The sequence below is a fragment of the Phoca vitulina genome, unplaced genomic scaffold (assembly GCF_004348235.1).
Source record: "Phoca vitulina isolate PV1807 unplaced genomic scaffold, GSC_HSeal_1.0 scaffold7, whole genome shotgun sequence".
Taxonomy (NCBI): Eukaryota; Metazoa; Chordata; class Mammalia; order Carnivora; family Phocidae; genus Phoca; species Phoca vitulina.
In genome coordinates, this window is record NW_022589710.1 from 33,244,784 (window position 1) to 33,260,362 (window position 15,579).

The following is a 15,579-nucleotide window of genomic DNA, read 5'->3' on the forward strand; positions in this document are numbered from 1 at the left end:
TTTAGGGAATTAGCTCTCTAAGATATGTGTTCATTCTCTATATAATCCCATTTTGACACTAATGCACGTAAAATTATGTTTTTGGTGGTAGGTATGCCAATTGGTTGGAGATACTTTTTGTTTATATAATTTTTGGGTGGAGTCCAAATGATCCAAATGAAAGTATTTGATTTAATAATGTATTTTCTGCATACTTTTATTATTTATTTATTTTTAAAAGATTTTATTTATTTGAGAGAGAGAGCACAAGTAAGGGGAGTGGCAGAGGGAAGGGGAGAAGCAGGCTTCCCACTGAGCAGGGAGCCCGATGTGGGGCTCGATTCCAGGACCCTGGGATCATGACCTGAGCCGAAGGCAGACACTTAACAGACTGAGCCACCCAGGCGCCCCTTCTGCATACTTTTAAAACTTACTTACCACTGTTATTCTTTACCTTTTATGAAGGACTTTTTTAATATTCGTGTGGTTCATCTGGTAAAGTCCTCTTTTTTCCCCCCCATTCTCATTCCATAGTAAATATTGGGAAAGTTTATGGTTATTTCTATGCCAATAGCTTTTATGTTTATAGCTAGTTGATTTTATGGTCTGTTATTATGCCATCAAAGTGCCCAACTGAAAATAAAAAGTTGCATTAAGAATGCATATTATCTATGGAAGCATATTCTAGTGGAAAGATTAGGCTGAGAAAGTAGACTTAGTAAGTTTAATGTCCATACAAATGGTTAGATAGTTGTGCCTAGTCTGCTGAGTTTAATGGGCTGGGTTTAGGACTATACTAAAGAAATCTGAGAGTTCAATTTTTGGCAGTAGCCCAAGGATTGCACACAGGTCTCAAGGTCTTTGCTGAACCTAAACTGATGATACTGGGTTTGTTTTGATTCTTTATAAGATCCTTATTAATTTTTCAGCCCAGTTTCTGCGTTATGCTCATTCTGCCCAGACACTTTCAGTGATTTAGTTTTGGCTGCAAATCTTTTTTTTTTAAGATTTATTTATTTGAGAGAGAGAGAGAGAGAGCATGCATGAGCCAGCACGTAGAGGGGCAGGGGCAGAGGAGGAGGGAGAGAGAGAAAATCTCAAGTAGACTCCTTGCTGAGCACAGAGCCTGATGTGGGGGCTCAGTCTCACAACCCTGAGATCATGACCTGAGCCGAAGGCAGACACTTAACCAGCTGAGCCACCCAGGCTCCCCTCCATTAGTCTTTATACCATACCTATTGTCTGGTTATTTTGGATCCTTGGGTTCAGAGGACACCAGGGAAGAAAAGGAGTCATCTTTCTGGCAAGAGTAATTGATTCTGATCATCATCACAATGAGGACAGGGTAGAATATGTCTGGCATTCAAGGGATTCATTGGAGTGTCTCTTGGTGCTCCCAATTCTGTTATTATAGTAAATATGTAAGTACAGCAGGCACAGCGTAAACAGAGAATGGTAAACAGGGGTTCAGATCCCTTAAGAGTAAGGGTCTGGGTCAGCTTGGTAGCAGGCTGCCTAGATCAGCAGAGGTGCTAGTGGAGGGTGAGGAGAATTTAGAGCGGAATGATGAGGATAAGTTTTGGCCGGGAAATCAATGGCAGCATTGGGGCTGTAGTTTGTCCCTTTCTCTAGGAAGTTTCCCATGGAAATAAAATAAGTAGAATCCTTAAGAGCTCTTCCCAGCTAGGGAACTTATTTAAGAAGCAAGTGGATTTGCATGGTATAATTTACCTGTTCATATAGTCCACCCATTTTTCTGTAGCATTGTTTGTGTTACTCATTTATAGAACCTCTAAATATAGTTTGAATATTATCTTTTATGTGTGATGAAAAAGTAACTTCCTCAGCTGTGGTGAGTCTTTTAGTAGTATTATGTCCCTCTCCCCATATAGAAGTTTTTAATTTTGATAAAATGAAATTTATTGGTCTCCTATATTTGTTAAAGTTTTTTAGTCACTTTTAGGAAATTCTGCTCTGATGTCCTAATTATATTCTCTTATAATTTCTTAAATTTAAAGCTTTCACTTTCATGTTTAGATCATTTATTCAAACAGAATTTCTTTTTGTGTACAGTCTAAGAGATAGGGATCTAGTCTCTCACCCCTTTCATCTAGCAAGTCAGTGGTGTCCCGACCATTTATTGAGTCGTCATTCCTTTACAAATCATTCATTTGTAATACTACTTCTTTCATATGCTAGATTCCCAGGTATACATGGAATTTCTTTTTTTTATCTTGTTTCTTTAACTAAAGTATATTTGATTCTTGAAGTGTGCTGGTACATTAGTGGTACATGAATCTATAGACATCTTTCTGGGATGTCAAATTTACCTAAAGAATATGAAAAAAATTTTGAGTAATTGAATTACTAATAATTATTTAAGGTGTTTCTTCAGTGAAAATATATAGGATTATATTATGGAGACAAATTGAACATTTATAAATTTTTAAGATAAAATATATAATTCGAAGAAATGTTGACTTTGTGGGAGATCATTTGAGCCTGTGTCCGCAGTCTTCCAGGAGATATATTTTTCTCTGCCATTTGAGAGTACTTTGGTGGCAAAGGGTAAGAGACTGCCTTGCACACTTACATGAACTCTTGTTTTTTCCCCTTAAAAGTGTTATATTTATTGATCTGTGTATAAATTGTGAGTACTGATACCTTTGTTCTTGCTGTGATTTCTGCCTGAAATATCATCCTTCTTTTGTACTTCAAAGCCATCAGATTTTTCAAGTTCCATCTCTTTTCAGCCTGTTTCCTGAGTCCTTTCCCATTGGTAATCCTTGATACTGGCTTTTGGTCCTTATTGGTCATTCCTTGCAGTAAATACTAGTTTTAATAGCTGATATTTATTGAGAGTGTACTATGCCTGATATATTTCTAACATTTTTATCTGCATTAATGGGTATAAATCTTACCAAGTCTGTGAATCCAGATCATACATCCCCTTCCCCATCAATCCCAATCCCTGGAAGGTATTATTTTTCTTTTTCACAAGGAAATTGAGGCACAGTGAGGGTTAATAATTTGTCTAGGGTTGCAGGCCTAGCAAATGACTAAAGGAGGCAAAATGGCTCCCATAATCTGTGTACTTAACCATGCTTTCCTTCCTTCTCAGTTGTGCAATAATTAATCAATTGTTCAAGGAGTGAATCTACTATTTTTACACTTAGACACAAACTTGTCCTATTGTTTTATGGGTGTGTCCTCTTGCTTAACTATGTAGTATATACCTGAAGATAGCGATCAAATCTTATACTTCTTTATAATTTTACTTTAAACTTTAGGTAGAACCACTGCATATAATAAGTGTCCAGTAGGTGTTTGTAGATAAGGGTCTGGTAGTGAATTCAGTTTGACCCTTAGACTTGCCATAGAGTAAAATAAACCTTATAATTCATTGTCAAATGGATCTAAGACTTTTCATGTTAAGTAGTTACCTGATGGTTTGGCTGTTCTATCACCAAAGATAGCACTGTGAGATACCCTGGTTCGGGGGTGGTGGGGCTTGGCTAGATTTGGAACATTTCATTGGTAGAAAGATATGCTTAGAAATTAGGTGAGACATATTTCTGGCCTGCACTTAAATTATGATCTTTTAAAAAAATATTTATTTATTTGAGAGAGAGCGAGAGAGCTGCGTGAGCGAGTGAGAGGGTGAGAGGCAGAGGGAGAGGGAGAGAATCCTCAAGCAGACTGCACTGACCGAGGAGCCTGACACAGGGCTGGGTCCCAAGACCCTGAGATCATGACCTGAGCCAAAATCAAGAGTCAGTGCTTAACCAACTGAGCCACCCAGGTGCCCCAGATTATGACCTTTGACAAGTCATTTTGTTTTACCACCTGTAGAATGGGAAAATCTAGCTTAGCCTTTATTTTGTATAGACTTTTAAGCTTTCTGGAAGAAAAGTTGTATGCATTCAAAGTAGTATCATATTCTTATACTTTGTTATAATAACTTATATAATGTTATGTTGGTACAAATTCAAAAGAATGTATTATCAGCATAGCTTTGCTTTTATTTTTAGTATGAGAAATTTAAGATTAAGAAACGAAGTTCTTAAAAAAAAAGTTTAGTAAAATAACTTTTTCTTCTGAAGGAACCTCTTCTCTATATACCCGTATATATCTGTGTGTGTACATATGTGTGTTGCTATGTATATATACTGAAATATATGTTTTTAAATGTTTTTAAAAACAATTTTTTAAAATGCTGAATATAATATATTTTTACTGGGCAAAAATTACTATATTATATAAACTTTTGAAGAGATTCTGGGGGACTGTGTCTTATTATTATTTGTATTGCTAACTCCATCTGTCATAGAATCTTCTATATCACTTCCCTATAATACAATACCGTATGTTACACTTGATGGAATTTAAGTGTTAAAGAAAAGTCTGTATAGTATATAAAGTTTGTAATTATAGGTGATATGGAAAAGTTAAACTGATAATCATCAGTTATATTGAAAAAATGTATTTATTCCTATTTAGAAAAAGAAAAATTAACAACCTTTGTAACAACTCAAGGTATCTAGAATTATCAAACTTGGAAGAAACCTTGAATATTTTATAAATGAGTATTTGACTTCCTCAAAGTTCCCCGTATGATAAGAGACAGCTGGAACGGCAGCCTTGGTTTTCTGATTGCCAGTGCAGATCTAATTACATCATCGTGTCTTTAATAAGTGACTTTTATGTGGTCAGTCATAGCTTTATCTTTTTAAAGAAATGGATTCTAGAGTAAAAGAATTATCTTTGTAAGAAAACTAACTTTCATGTGGTAAATGCTGGATTTATTATTTAAGGAAATGCATTCTAGAATAAAAAAACATCAGTGGCTTGATCTTAGGGCATGTAGGTAGTTCTCATAGTGCTTTCACATATGTCTTTCATTTGAATAACATTTCTGGGAGAGAGTTAATTTAGGGATTATTGCTTTTATGGGTAAGGTAATTGAAGACTGTTTTTGAAAGGTCATTTAGGTAGTATATAATTTTAGATGCTTTTGTTTGTAAATAATAGGAAACTCAACTCAAACTATCTTAAAGAATTTATTGACCTGTTACTGAAAAGTACAGCCGTAGATAAGGCTTAATCCAGTAGCTCAATAATGTAACCATTATTTTGTTCATTCTATATCTTGGCTTCTATTTTCTCTTCACAGTGCCATCTTTTTTTTTTTTTCTTTAAAGATTTTATTTATTTGACAGAGAGAGACACAGCGAGAGAGGGAGCACAAGCAGGGGGAGTGGGAGAGTGAGAAGCAGGCTTCCCGCTGAGCAGGGAGCCCGATGTGGGGCTCGATCCCAGGACCCCGGGATCATGACCTGAGCCAAAGGCAGATGCTTAACGACTGAACCACCCAGGCGCCCCCACAGTGCCATCTTTCTAAGTTTGCATCTAGATAAACAAAATAGTTGCTTTCTCTTGCAGGCTTAGAGGGAATGACAGGAACCCAAAGAATAAGAAAACACTAATTTGAAAAGATACATGCACCCCTATGTTTATTGCAGCATTATTTATAATAGCCAAATTGTGGAAGCAGCCCAAGTGCCCATTGATAGCTGAATGGATAAAGAAGATGTTGCGAGCATGTGCGTGCACGCACACACACGAATGTTACTTAGATGAAAAAATGAATCTTGGCATTTGCAACAACGTGGGTGGAGCTGGAGAGCATAATGCTAAGCAAAGTCAGTCAGAGAAAGACAAATACTATATGATTTCACTCATATGTGGAATTTAAGAACCAAATGAACAAAGGAAAGAGAGAGAGAGAGAAACCAAAAAACAGACTCTTAATTATAGAGAACAAACAGATGGTTACCGGAGGGGAGGTGGGTAGGGGTATGGTGAAATAGGTGAAGGGGATTAAGAGTACACTTATCTTGATGAGCACTGGGTAATATATAGAATTGTTGAATCACTATATTGTACACCTGAAACTAATATAACACTGTGTATTAACTATACTGGAATTAAAATTAAAAAGAAAAATAAAAGGTATGATGGGAAGCTTTTTTCCCTGCTATTTTCTCTCCTCATATTTCACTGGGGCATATTGGGTTGCTTGCTTATCTTCAACCAACCATACTGTTAAAGAGGATGGCATTCACTGATTGGATTAAGCCAGTCAGTGATCACCTCTTGATTTAGGAGTGAGATCAAACTCATCCAAATTGTGTGATTGGGAAATTCATAGTCTTACTAGTTTATAAAAGGAGAAGGTTTGCCTTGATACCTGGAGAGGCAAACAAAAGATGCCCCCCCCATTCCCGCAGCAAGCTAATATTAGAGTAAGAATCCAGGTTTTTCATTCTTTGTTGAAAATGGTAAATGAATACATAAACTTGATCTTATAGTAAGAATATGTAACTTCAGTTTCTAAGTTTTTTTATCGATGTGAAATTCATATTATGTAACATTAACCATTCTAAAGTGAGCAGTTCAGCAGCATTTTGTACATTTAAAATGTTGTGCAACCACTACCTCTATCTACTTCTGAAACATTTTCATCACTATAAAAGAAAACCCTATACCCATTAAGCAGTTACTCCCTGTTTCTGCATCCTCCCCCGTACCTGGTAACCACTAATCTGTTTTCTGTCTCTATGGACTTAACCTATTCTAGATATTTTATGTGTCTGCCTCTTCATGTAGCATAATGTTTTCAAGGTTCATCCAAATTGTAGCATGTATCAATACTTCACTTTTTTTATGGTTGAATAATTCCATTGTGTGTGTGTGTGTGTGTGTGTGTATGTATATGTATATACACCACAGTTTGTTTCTCTGTTCATATGTTGGTGGACATCTGGGTTCTGTCCTCCTTTTGGTTATTGTCAGTAGAACTGCTGCAAACATGTTTGTATATGCATTTGTTTGAGTACCTATTTTCAGTCCTTCTGAGTATACACCTAGGAGTGGAATTGCTAGGGAATATGGTAATTCTATATTTAATTTTTTGAGGAACGATCAAAAAATTTTCCACAGCATCTGAACTATTTTTCATTCCTACCAGCAATGTATGAGGGTTCCAGTTTTTCCATATCCTCAGCAACACTTGTTATTGTTCTTTTCTTTTTCTTTCTTTTTTTTAAATAGCCATCCTAGTGGATGTGAAGTGACATTGCATTTCCCTAATGTCTAATGATGCCTAAAATGTTTTCATGTTTTTGTTGGGCATTTGTATATCTGTTTTGGAGAAATTTCTGTTCACATCTTTGTCCATTTTTTAATTAGGTTGTTTGCCTTTTGGTTGTTGAGCTGTAATAGTTCTTTATATGTTCTGGATACATACCAGATATATGATATGCAGATATTTTTCCCATTCTGTAGGTTGTCTTTCCACTTTTTTGATAATGTCCTTTGATGCACTAAATTTTTAAATTTTAATGAAGTCCAGTATAGCTTATTTTTTTTTCTTTTGTTGTTCGTGCTTTTGGTGTCGTATCTAAGAATCCGTTGCCAAATCCAAGGTCATGAAGATTTTCTCCTAGGTTTTCTTCTAAGAGTCCTTCTTCCAAGAGTTTATCTGTTATATTTAGGTCATTGGTCCACTTTGAGTTAATTTTTGTATATAGGGTGAAGTAGGAGTCCAATTTCATTCTTTTGCATGTGGATATAACTTTGATTTTTAAAGTAATAAATTAATATTTTTAAGGTAAATTTTTTACAAACGTTTCTGCTATATTATTTGTAAGTGTACATTACAATTTATAAAATTTATAATTTTTTATCTGTATAATTAGATGTAATAGGTAAGAATATCGCATAAGATAGCTTATTATTCACTGGTGTTTTATGTAGAATGAGTAGTAAAGTTTCTTCACTTTAAGAACGTTTCAGAAAGCTATTTTGTATTTTGTCATAAAAATAATACTTCAGGGGTACCTGGGTGGCTCAGTCATTAAGCATCTGCCTTTGGCTTAGGTCATGATCCCAGGATCCTGGGATCGAGCCCCACATCGGGCTCCCTGCTCGGCGGGAAGCCTGCTTCTCCCTCTCCCACTCCCCCTGCTTGTGTTCCTTCTCTCGCTGTTTCTCTCTCTCTAATAAATAAATAAAATCTTAAAAAAATAATACTTCATATTTGAAGATAAAAGGGCCATTGTTAATATAGATTATCTTTAGAATTAATTTCAAAACAGCAATGAGCAAGTGTGAAGAAATAGGTGATTTTGGGGCACCTGGGTGGCTCAGTCGGTTGGGCGTCTGCCTTCTGCTCAGGTCGTGGTCTCAGGGTCCTGGGATCGAGCCCCGCATCAGGCTCCCTGCTTGGCGGGAAGCCTGCTTCTCCCTCTCCCACTCCCCCTGCTTGTGTTCCCTCTCTCGCTGTGTCTCTCTCTGTTAAATAAATAAAATCTTAAAAAAAAAAAAAAAAGAAATAGGTGATTTTATCTTAAATTCTTGAAAATAAAGTTGTTGGTTTGTTTTTTTTTTTTTTGCCTAGCTATTGTATCTTTGAAAGAAACAAATCTTCAAAGTTTTGATAATGTAAACGCAGGCATCAGCTATAACCTTACTGAGGTTTCCTTCTTCATGCTGAGTTCTAAATACTTAGATATTTCCATCCTTAGTCTAGGCCTTTTATGAAAAAAATGTCTTAAATTCTGTTGGCTACATATATTTGAATAATTGGGCAAATCACTAAGCTAGCTTTTACTAATGGAGTTAGTAAACTTACCTTCTCATATTCTAAAAACTCAAGAATACTTACCAAAAGTAATGCTTATTTGTATTCAATATTAAAAATTTTTTTTCTAGAGGTAATTGTTTTAATTTAACTTTAAATGGTTTTTGAGAAATACTTTTCCCATAAATACCTGTCATAGAATATGCTCGTGGTGTCACTGAAAATGGAAGAAATATGCACCAATTTTATAGAAATACCAGAATTCAGGATGTTGAAAGTTGCTGAAAATTTAAGTAAGTGGAGGGGTACCTGGGTGGTTCAGTTGGTTAAGTGTCTGACTCTTGATTTCAGCTCAGGTCATGATCTCAGGGTTGTGAGATTGAGACCCACATTGGGCTCTGCCCTGGGCATGGAGCCTGCTAAGATTCTCTTTCCCTCTCCCTCTGTGCCCGCCCCTCTACTGCTCACATGCGCATGTGCATGCACTTTCTCTCTCTCTCAAAAAAAAAAGGTAAGTGGAAAATATTGTGTCTGGACAGTTTAGGAATTGTTTGGTCAGATGGAAAGGACTTGATAAATGTAGAGATACAGCTAACAATTGTTGAGCATTTACTATGTGCCAGAGACTGGTTTAAGTTCTTTTATATATAATAACTCATTTCATTAAGTTGATTATTGGATGGCCATTTGGTTTTTAAAAGGCTTGAGTTTTCTTTTTATTACTGAAATTAAAAAAAATCATCTCTACTATTCAAAAAGTAAAAATTACTTACAAATTTAAAATATGACATGGGTTTTAAAACAATCTGAGGAATAGGTCTCGAGCTTGTCTGTTATTTTATTGAGTTTCTCTAGTATTTATTGGATATTTAAAATGATTAATTGAAAATGTTAATAAATGTTGAGCAAACATTGGTATACTTTGCTTTCTAGAAACAAAAATGTTAACATTATTATTGCTTTATAGACTTAATTTTTTTAGAGCAGTTTTATATTTATAACAAGAATTGGGAAGAAGGTGCAGAGATTTCTCCTATACCCGTTATCAGCATCGTTCATCAGAAATGGTACATTTTTTTTTACCAAGGATGAACGTACATTGATACATCATTATCATCCAGAGTCCATAGTTTTCTTTAGGATACACTCTTGATGTACATTCTGTGGGTTTGGACAAAACTGTAATGACATATGTCCATCATTATAATACCATATAGAGTTTTTTCACTGCTATAAAAATCTTCTTCCCTCTGCCAACCACAACCTCTGTTCTTATTGTCTTGAATTTTGCTTATTTTAGAATGTCATATAGTTTTAATCATACTGGGTAGGCTTTTCAGATTGACTTTTTTTCAGTTAGTAACATGCATTTAAGTCTTTTCATGGCTTGATAGCTCTAAGTCTTTTCATGGCTTGATAGCTCTTTTCTTTTTAGTAGTGAATAATATTTTATCATCTGGATATACCACAGTTTATGCATCCATTCACCTACTGAAGGATATCTGGGTTACTTCCAAGTTTTGAAATTACTCCTGCTTTCTTTTGATTAGTGTTAGCACAGTATATTTTTCACCATTTATTTACTTTTAAAGTGTCTTTGTATTTAAAGTGGGTTTCTTGTAGATAACATATAGTTGGGCCTTGTGTTTTGATCTACTCTGACAATCTCTTTTTTAATTAAAAAAAATTTTTTTTATAGGTCATAGCATTTCTTTTAATTTAAATTCAATTAATAAACAAATAACGTATTCTTGGTTTCAGAGGTAGAGTTCAGTGATTCATTAAGCTTATATAAATACCCAGTGCCCATTACATCATGTGCCCTTCTTAATGTCCATTACCCAGTTACCCCATCCTCCTACCCCCTCCCCTCCAGCCACCTTGGGTTTGTTTCCTATGATTAAGAGTCTCTTATGGTTTGTTTCCCTCTCTGATTTCGTCTTGTTTTATTTTTTCCTCTGTTCCCCTATGATCCTCTGTTTTGTTTCTTAAAATTCACATATGGGTGATATATGATAGTCTTTCTCTGATTGACTTATTTTGCTTAGCATAATACCCTTTAGTTCCATCCATGTCGCTGCAAATGGCAAGATTTCATTTTTTTGATGGCTGAGTAGTATTCCATTGTATATATACAGTTCTTTATCCATCTGTCGATGGACATCTGGGCTATTTCCATAGTTTGGCTATTGTGGACATTGCTACTATAAACATTGGGTGCAGGTGCACCTTTGGATCACTACATTTGTATCTTTGGGGTAAATACCCAGTAGTGCAATTGCTGGGTCGTAGGGTAGCTCTATTTTCAACTTTTTGAGGAACCTCCATACTGTTTTCCAGAGTGGCTGCACCAGCTTGCATTCCCACCAACAGTGTCAGAGGGTTCCCCTTTCTCTGTATCCTCACCAACATCTGTCATTTCCTGACTTGTTAATTTTAGCCGTTCTGACCGGTGTGAGGTGGTATCTCATTATGGTTTTGATTTGGATTTCCCTGATGCCGTGTGATGTTGAGCATCTTTTCATGTGTCTGATGGCCATTTGTATGTCTTCTTTGGAGAAATGTCTGTTCATGTCTTCTGCCCATTTCTTGACTGGATTCTTTGTTTTTTGGGTTTTGAGTTTGAGAAGTTCTTTATAGATCTTGGATACTAGCTCTTTATCTGATATGTCATTTGCAAATATCTTCTCCCATTCTGTCAGTTGTCTTTTGGTTTTGTCGACTGTTTCCTTTGCTGTGCGAAAGCTTTTTATCTTGATGAAGTCCCAGTAGTTCATTTTTGCCTTTGTTTCCCTTGTCTTTGGCGATGTGTCTAGCAAGAAGTTGCTGTGGTTGAGGTCACAGTGGTTGCTGCTGTGTTCTCTAGGATTTTGATAGATTCCTGTCTCACATTTAGGTCCTTCTTCCATTTTGAGTCTATTTTTATGTGTGGTGTAAGAAAATGGTCCAGTTTCATTCTTCTGCATGTGGCTGTCCAGTTTTCCCAACACCATTTGTTGAAGAGACTGTCTTTTTTCCATTGGACATTCTTTCCTGCTTTGTCTAAGTCTAGTTGACCATAGAGTTGAGAGTCCCTTTCTGGGTTCTCTATTCTGTTCCATTGATTTATGTGTCTGTTTTTGTGCCATTACCACACTGTTGTGATCATCACAGCTTTGTAATAGAGCTTGAAGTCCGGAATTGTGATGCCACCAGTTTTGGTTTTCTTTTTCAACATTCCTTTGGCTATTCAGGGTCTTCCATACACATTTTAAGATTATTTGTTCCAGCTCTGTGAAAAAAGTTGATGGTATTTTGATAGGGATTGCACTGAATGTGTAGATTGCTCTAGGTAGCATAGACATTTTAACAGTATTTGTTCTTCCAATCCATGAACATGGAACGTTTTTCCATTTCTTTGTGTCTTCCTCAGTTTCATTCATGAGTGTTCTATAGTTTTCTGAGTACAGATCCTTTGCCTCTTTGGTTAGGTTTATTCCTAGGTGTCTTATGGTTTTGTGTGTAATTGTAAATGGGATCGACTCCTTAATTTCTCTTTCTTCTGTCTCATTGTTAGTGTATAGAAATGCAGCTGATTTCTGTGCATTGATTTTATATCCTGGGGCAATAGTTTTAACAAGATGTATGCAGATGTGCCTGTGAAATGAGACCTGCAGATGCTGTCATAGGCACTAGGGACTGTGTGGGCGGGGTGTGCAATTTGAACAAGCTACAACTCAGGTTTCCATAGGGACTGGTGCGCCACTATGGCTGCCAGAACTGAGGACTCATCAAGGTGGTTGGGTGATGTTGTGGTGTCAAGGTTTGCCCAGGTCTTCTGGGGAGGAACCCAGAGCGCCTGGACTGATGGAAGCATGACTGGAAAGGGCCATCTGCTGAAGCATGAGAGGGTGGGTCTTGGTGTAAGCAAGTTAGGTAGTGAGTGTTGGCACACTTGTTCCTGTAGGTGGCTGTGTGTTTATGCTTAGGGGCAGGGGAGGGAGAAGGTGCCTGATAGCTCCTTTGTTCCTGGCGGGGTCTTCCTGCGATCCCTGCCCCTCCAGGATACCCTCTGAGATGAGTAAATAGCTCTCCGTCCTATATGCCACAGGCATTTTTCAAACTGCTGATTGTACACTGTATCTCCATGAGCTGTTTGTTGTGCTATCTCTTTCAGTGTGAGGACTCAGCTTGCTATGCCATTTGGTCTCTCCCCGAACCAAGCTTGCTGATTTTTGAAATTTCAGGTTTTAGGTCCCTGTGGTTATAAGAACTCAGGAGGGGTACCTGGCTGGCTCAGTTGGAAGAACATGAGACTCCTGATCTGGGGGTCTTAAGTTCAAGTCCCATGTTGGATGTACAGACTACTAAAAAAATAAATAAAACTTAAAAATAAAGAAGAACATATGAAAGTTGGCTCCTATTGTTTATAAAGCCAAATATTATGGGACTTTGTCTTCCCGGTCCAGGCTCCCTGGTGTGATAGTCTCTTTCTCACTTCTCTTTCTGTGGGCAGCTCCCTCTAACCCCCAAATGTAGCAGTCCTTTTGGCTCCCCTTCATGTCTCTGCCCTTCCTATCCTCTTTGATGTGGCCTCTACCTTTAGTTGTGGAGTTTTTTCTGCCAGTCTTAGGGTTGTTTTCTGTGTTATTTATGCTGATGTGAGTGTTTTTTAGTTGTATTCATGGGACGAGGTGAGCTTAGGGTCCTCTTACTCCACCATCTTCCCAGCCTCTGTCTGTTGTGGTTTTAAATGAGCATTTTATGTGATTCCATTTTCTCTTCCTTAGCATATCAGTCTTATACTTCTTTTTTTTACTTTTGATAGTAACTGCCCTAGAGTTTGCAATAATACATTTACAACTAATCCAAATCCACTGTCACATAACACTATACAACTGGGCAGTAATGTGAGAGTCTTATAATAACAAAATAATTCCAGTTCCTTCCTCCTATTTCTTGTATTATTGCTATTGTTCATTACACTTATATATAATCATACATAGGCACATATATATGCACATAATATATATACATAAGTTTACATAATCAGATATGTTATTGCTGTTTTTATTTTGAACTGTTATTTGTTAGATCAATTAAGAATAATACACTTGATCTTAGCCAAAAGGCTGAGAAGCGATCAATTAAGAATAACAGAGTTACTATTTTACCTTCATTTATTTCTTCTCGAGTGCTCTTCTTTTACTTATGTAGAGATCAGAGTTTCTGGCCCATTATTTTTCTTTCTCTAAAGAATATTTTTTAATACTTCCTACTAGACAGGTCTATTGGCAATAAATTTTTTCAGTGTTTGATAAAGTATTCATTTTTTTCTTCACTTTTAAAGGGTAAATTTGCAGTGTAGTGAATTCTAGGTCAGAGGTGGTTTTCTGTAAACACCTTAAATATTTCACTTAAGTTATTTCTCTTGCATGTTTTGGGGAGAAGTTGAATGTAATTCTTATCATTGTTCCTGTATAAGTGAGGTGTTTTACCCTCTTTGGCTTCTTTCATCATTTTTTTCTTTATCTCTAATTTTCTGTAATTTGATAATGATCTGCCTAGGGTTTTTGTTTGTTTGTTTGGTTTGGTTTGGTTTGGGTTTTGTTTTTTTTGGCATTTGTCTTCCTTGGTGTTCTCTGAACTTTTTGGATCTTCAGTTTGGTCTCTGATGTTAATACAGGGGAAATTTTCAGTTGTTGTTTCAAACATTTCTTCTCTGCCTTTCATTCTTCTCTTTCTGGTGTTCCAGTTGCACATATCTTACACTTTTTGTAGTTCTGCAGTCCTTGCATATTCTCTTTGTTTAGTCTTTTTCGTTTTCAGTTTTTGAGGATTCTATTGGTATATTTTTTTGCTCAAAGATTGTTTCCTCAGCTGTGTCCAGTCTACTAATAAGACCATCAAAGGCATTCTTCATCTCTGTTTACATTGCTCACCTGTTCTTGCATCTTGTCTACTTCATTTGTTAGAATGCTTAACATATTAATTATAGTTTTTTTATATTCCTAGTTTGGTAATTCTAACATCCCTGTCATGTCTGGTTCTGAACTTGCTCTGTGTCTTCCAATTATGTACTTTTGTGTTTTGGTATGGCTTGTAAGTTTTTCTTGATAGCTAGATGTGATGTATTGTATAAAAGGAATTGTTCTAAGTAGGCCTTTAGTGGTGTTGTGGAGAGGTATTGGGGGGAAGGGAAGTGGTCTCTATTCTTGTGATTAGGTCTCAGGATTTTAGTGAGCCTATGCTTCTGTACTGTGAAGTTCACAAGTGTTTCAAAGTTGTTTTTTCTCCCTCCTAGTTAGATGGACTGGATGGCTAGACTTGGCTGCAGTTCGTTATTTACCTTCTCCCAGTTTAGTTAGGCTCTGATAATACCCCAGCTGGTTAGGCTTTGGTTAAGTAGTTTCACCTGAGAGCAGGCCTTATTGAGAAGGCTAGAGTGCACTGGTGTATTTCAAAGTGGTTCCTTTCTACACCTCCCCTTTCACATTCAAGTTATGATTGTATTTCTTGATAAATAAATCTTTATTGATCACATATAACTTTGTTCTCAGTCATTTTGGTCTCAGTACCTTAATTACTAAGGACTCCCCAAGAGCTTTTATTTATAAAGATCATATCTGTTAATATTTACCATATTGAACATTAAAATTGAGAAAATTTGAAAATATTTATTCATTAAAAATTATAAACATATTACCTATTAATATAAATATTTTATAAAATATATTTTCCAAAACAAAAATTTGGGGGTAGTATTGTTTTACATTTTTGCAAATTCTTTTGATGTAAGGGTTAAGAGAAGACAGCTAGATTGTGATATTTGCTTCTGTAGTGAATCTATATTGTTACATGTTATTTCCGTTGAAATGTATGAAGATGATATGGCCTCCGTAGATATGTAGTTGGAAAATGGAGGAACCTGTTGATAGCTTTTTCAGATAATGTAAATATTCTTTGTCCTGCTTAGG

The 15,579-nt window shown here is 36.2% G+C and overlaps 1 protein-coding gene across 1 annotated transcript in view; it reads left to right on the plus strand.

Moving 5' to 3' along the window:
• MNAT1 (MNAT1 component of CDK activating kinase) overlaps positions 1-15,579 on the plus strand; it is a 198,640-nt gene that overhangs the window by 30,853 nt on the left and 152,208 nt on the right. The window lies entirely within an intron of this gene.